The sequence below is a fragment of the Telopea speciosissima genome, chromosome 8, assembly GCF_018873765.1.
Source record: "Telopea speciosissima isolate NSW1024214 ecotype Mountain lineage chromosome 8, Tspe_v1, whole genome shotgun sequence".
In the NCBI taxonomy this organism is placed as follows: Eukaryota; Viridiplantae; Streptophyta; class Magnoliopsida; order Proteales; family Proteaceae; genus Telopea; species Telopea speciosissima.
The window spans coordinates 51,464,282-51,470,354 of NC_057923.1; positions in this window are offsets into that span (position 1 = coordinate 51,464,282).

Here is a 6,073-nt window from a genome sequence, read left to right on the forward strand (position 1 = left end):
CGTTCATAGCTTTATTATTATTATGAGGGAAAATTACTTGTACACGCCATGTACTAGGGCCTGATTGCAAGATACACCCAACTGTTCAAACAATTACTTGAAGCCCTATGAAATCTGACGGTGTTAGTTTGTTTTTAGTGGTTGAATGGAAAAGTTCATTTTACCCTTATCAACTATTAAACTGAAATTGTGAAGTTAAAATTATCAACTTACCCTTTCAATGTTTTAACCTTAACAAACCCGAAAACCCAACTGAGAGTGTGCAATTTCATGCCTTGGAGGAGGGGCATTATGAGAAAGATAATGAAGTAGGGGGCATATGAGACATTGTATAGGGGTGGTGCTACAGTAATTTGAGTCTTATGAGGGGTGGCAATAAACAATTTTGAAATTAAACTGGCATTGTACAAATCTTTTACCCTATCTTAAAATAAGAAAGATATATATGGTTTTTTTTTATTTTCATGGTACCATAATTGTCTACTATTTTGAGGTTTGACTAGATAAGAAAAAGTAGGTTTGACTCTGGTTTACACTTACATTCCTTGTAAACCTACTCGTAGAACTCTTGGGTTTTTAAGGGGTTTGGAGAATAGAAATGCCAGTCTTGGTAGAAAATCCTCTTAGCAATGTCTGCTGCTGAGGTGCATTTTTGGGTGTAAAGGTCTTCTAGGATGGTAATGTCTTGGAAGATACCTTTGTTTACATATTGGCTCTTTTGGATGGGTCTTGGTGTTTGTTGAGCCAGCCCTTGAGTGGAAAAGTTGGCCACAGATTTGGAGGAGCTTGGTTTTGTCATTGTTTGGGAAGTCCCTGCGACCACGTGGGAGAAGGGGACGAGAGAGGTGTCTTGAGAGGAACTTGCTATTTGTTTTTGAGGTGGAGCTTTGGCATAGGCACTTTTGGATTTAACTCTTGAGAGGGGATTGTCCTCTTTGGGCGGCATGATGCAGATTTGGTTTATGGCCTTTGGTCCCTGTAGGAATTCTCGGGTGAGAAAGTCAAGGATTGAATTTTGCTCTCCTTTTATATATTCTATGTCAAAATCAAAACTTGAAAGTAGATCTTGCCATCTTGCAAAAATTTGTTTTGATGCAATGTTTTGAACATCATTTTTTAAAACTTGTTTTGCTGCACTACAGTCTACTCTAACTAAAAATTTCTTGTTCAATAAATCACTTTGAAATTTTTGAATGCACAAAACAACGGATAAAATCTCCTTTTTGATTGTGCTGTAGTTCTTTTGGGCTGTGCTCCATAGTCCAGAGGTAAACTGAACAAGGTTCTCTTTTCCTTGGTCAACTTGTTTGAGGATGCCTCCATATCCTAAGTCTGAGGCATCAATTTCAACAATCTATATATATATATATATATATGGGGACAATTTGATCCCAATAATTTGATACAACCATCTGAGATCCAAACCAGTTGCATTTGCTAGTACCTTCATTCTTAACTTTATAGAAGAGAGATTGTGGTGACATAACCACACCCAACATTCTCCCAAGGTTGTTCTCATTAAAAAAAAATGCTCTTGTATTTTTTACACTGAATTTTGTCATCCCGAAGAACCCCTTAGCAGTGATAATTGAGTCTAAAATTGCTCTCAAAAATTTCTTACTCCATGTATGGGAAGACTCCTAAAGGCAGGAAATCCGGAGGGGATCACGCCTCCTGGCACTATCCAAAACCTAGAATGATTCAATCATCCGGGGGGAAAGGAACGCAATCTCACACGTCTTTGGAAAGGAAATCGTGGGAGAAACATGTATAAAAAGAGGTCATAGTTCCATAAGAAGGGGAGATCAATTACTCAATCAATTAGTAAATATTTTTCAGAGTTCTTCATGTCCTTTACAATTTCTTGTGTTGCAGAGAGGAAGACCTCACAAATTCAAGAACACCTTTCTTTGTGCAACACCGGCAGACAATGTTCATTTTGCCCTTGAGGTGACTTAGGTGTCCAAACCTTATTAGGATGGACTAAAATTTTTTTGTTAATTTTTACATCATTGGATACATGGCTGGTGAATATCAGACTTGTGGATTAAAAGATATTGTCATCTGAAAGAACTTGGCTCCTGTGCATCCGGGCAACCGGGCTGCATGTGCAGTGCCAGACTCAAGGCGACGCATTTTGACCGTCTTACCCCTGCCCAAGCACCTTGCCCGTGTAGGGGTAAGGCGGTCAAAGTGCAGTGCCTTGAGTCTGGCGCTTCACATGCAGCCCGGCTGCCCGGATGCACAGGATCTTTTTCGCATCTGAAGTTAGAGGAAAAAAGATTCTATTTTGGGCATTCTAGGATATAGACACTGAATTTTGGCACCCCGGGAATTGTGTTGACAGTGATGACAACACAATTAGTAAAACATAGTGGCTTATAGTAAAACAGAGTGTTCCATTAGTAAGATTCCCGTGCTATTTCCAAGGGAGTAACTTTGTATATTGCTTGTGCTTAATGCTTCCCAAGAAAATACCTCGAGCCAATGTCCAAGTGGTAGTCGCTACACATTGAAGTAACCCATGCCATACTCCCAGGTATCCAAAACCGACACAGGTGGGTAGGTGGAGAATATTTAGGGGCGCGAGATAACTCTCTCTAAGGAACTCGGGAAAATAGCCTCGTAACTTCAAGAGAAGGGGTGCTTCCTCACAAAGGGGGTCGCAGTGACTAGGCCACAAATTTTGTTTCGATAGGACATGTATTTCTATTACTATGAAATTCATAAATGAAGTAGTTAATGGTGGGGTTACCATTATCGATCCTTTGTGTAGTGACAAATCTTGTATGTGTTCCTAAAAATAAGAAAAGGAAGTTGTCCATTTTTCGAGGTCTCAAAGGAGCGTGGGAACACATAAGAAAAGAATTCTAGAGTCTTCCAGAATCTCATCGGAAATCTTAGTCCTAGAATTTACAGGCTTTCTCTTAGGAAAATTTACCGAAATGCCTTTGTCATGAACTTAACCTTAAGACCTTCCCAGATCGATCCCAAACTTTGCTTTCCAGTGTGTTTCATCATCAGAAACTATGCCATGAAAATTAATGCGAAATCGACACCAAACAGCCACTTTGCAGATCCCTCACTTTGTCCACAAATTAGGTTGTGTTCCCAACAAATATGTGCCCAAAATTACACCATTGGATAGTGCATTCCCAGACCCTTTCAACGACACCTAGTTTACAAAAAATAGACTCCCGGTCGCGAAGATGACTATGGAATTTCAAGGGTAAAACGGTAATTAAATATTAAAAGAAAAAATAATAAAATAATTAATTAATGTTCTGACAAGGTCAGATCCGACCCAACGAACCCAAATCTTACTTCACCTAACTTATATACGAAACCAAGCCCAATACTTAACCCAACCATGTGACCTTGCTACCCACATGCATCCGCAGCTACACAAGGGCCTTAGGCCCATGTTCCCGCAGCTACCGCCCCCCGCCCCCCCCCCCCCCAAGCCCACATATGCATGGCCTCACGATGCCACACACCACAGCCCCTGCACCCTTGTAGCATGCGGCCAGCCAGCCCCATGCGCACAACCCTCCAAGCCCAAGGCCTCGCGGCCATTATTCACACAGCCCCACCCCCATGGCCATGCGGCCAGCCCCTTTTGCACCCTACCCATGCACATGCACCACAACATAACCACCCCATGCACACTCACCATGCATCTCCATCCCATTTAGCCATTTAGCCACCTCACAAATCACACCCCTACCCCCTACTCCCTTAACTTGAGCAAAGAATCCCTTCCTTTTTCCTCCCACTTTTAAGGCCACCAATAGAACCCCCCCCCCCCCCCCCCCCCCAAAATCTTCACTCTGCCTTTGGACCCAATCAATACCAAGGAGTCGCTGGTGCATTATCAATGGAAAGACAGAAGCAAATTAGACGGATTCGGTGCAGATGGTCAACTGGTTGCTTCAGCCAAAATTATATCCATGGCCATGGGATCTCTACTCTACACTTTTTATATTCAAACTGACCTTATAAGCAAATTGCTCTTGGTTTGTATTCAGAAAATGGATCAGAACTGTATTTATATTGCCCATAATCAAATGCATGAGGATGTAACAACGGATGTTCTTGTTACCCTTTACGTTTCTTAGTTTTTAAATAAATTTTCTTTTCCAAAAACAAAACAAAATAGTCAGGGAGAAAAGGGGAAAAGAAAACCTGTTAGTGTTGTATTTTATGTTTTCAAAAGTAGTTTCAAAATTTTCTTTTTTTTGAAATGCTCTTTTTGAAATATAAGTTTCAAATATGAAAAAAAATTTCCCTCCACTTTGTTTTGATTTTGTTGAAAACACTTGTATATGTGTGTGCATGGTGGTTTGAACCAAGGACCTCTTATGTAAACTTGTAAGGAAACTTGGAAAGACTTGAGTACGGAGTCTTCAAGTTTAGTCCCACATTGCTTAGAGACAAATAGAAAAGTGAGCTAATATGAGTCCATGTAGCTTACAATGGTCATAGGGTTCTATGGGAAGTCTCCTTTGACCCATGTGTGAGGTTGGGGTCTAGGGTGCATTTCACACACGCACGCGGAGCCGGGGCGGGGTGGATGTGGGTGTGGGTGTGGGTTCATATGATGTATTCTTTTTGGTGAAATACATTCACCCACATACATGCACATGCACCCCTTATCCGAGATGGCATCATGCACAAGTGTAGTCGTACTAGTGGGCCTATATATACAAATGGGCTTTGGGCTTCAAAGCATACAGTTCGTGTAAGTGTTTTTTTATACTCTTCAAATAGTGTGCTCTCTGCATTCTGTTTGTTTCTTTTTTTTTTCTTCTTCCTTTCTGGTTACTGAATAATTACATTCGGGTACTCCGTATTGTAATCACTTTTCGGTGCTGCCAATTGTGATTGAAATGATTTTATCTTGGAGGTAGAACGCTAAAGTCAACCCGGATCTGCACATATAGGGGGCGTTCCACACCTTAAGGAAAGTACTCTCGATACGACTCCACTTGTGTTCCTATTTGCTGTTTTGGAAGAAATGAGAAGACAGTCATCGTTGTACTATAAGTTGTTTTATTTCTATATTTATTTTGATATTTCCTTCGGATATATATATATATATATTTATATACAAGCAGATTCTGTCAAATCTTATACCGATTGCCTAGAATCCTATTTCTAACAGTGAGAGGGCTTAGATCTGCATGGGGATCTTTTCCCCTCAAAGCTAGAACTATAACTCAGATTGTAAATATTATAGACCTTCAACTACTGAATTTAATTTAGTTTAACGTCATGAATCAATAGCTTACCTCTAATAAGAAGATGCATAAATCGGCAGGATCCTATTAGTGACACAGCAGCTTAAATTTGGATCCGTAAAACTGAAATAATCAGGGCAGGCTCTGTCGATAAACTAGTTAGTAACCACTAAAGTGGCACCTCTTTAAAGAATTGAATGGACGGATATGGCCCTGCAATTATATGCCATTAATCTGTGAATGCATTTCAATCTGAAAGTCACTTCTTAATACAGCACAATCCCTTACTATAGTGTTCTTGGTCTCCATGAACCAGGCTCAATTCAGATCCTACAAACTAAGAAAGTGAATACATATGTTGTTTGAAGTCTCTACAACTAGGAAAAGGATCAGGGTGAGTATTTCATCAACACATGGATCATGGCAGCACATCCCTGAACAACTTTACCAAGAACCAGAAGCTAGTTCATGATTCTAGTGATAGAATACAACCCAAGGAGAAAGCCTCTATACAAATCAGATGATCAGAGTCAATCCCTAAGCTACATGGATCCCCGCCCCGGTAATGATCCAGGTGCCGTAGATTGAAATTGATGCTGAAGTTGGGTAAGATGGCTGGCATGAGATGATTCCCCCAATTGGCCATGGGAGGTTCTTATTCATTGTTATGATAGTAAAACTAATATTCAAGGATTTCAGCTGTATATCAGTCAAAGTTATTCCTAGAACTGAAACTGGAACTGCATTGAATAGCTAGGTACCCTATGGTGAACACGGCCAATGGTCATCATAATTAATCTCCCCTTGAATGGCTGTATCCACTCATACATCAA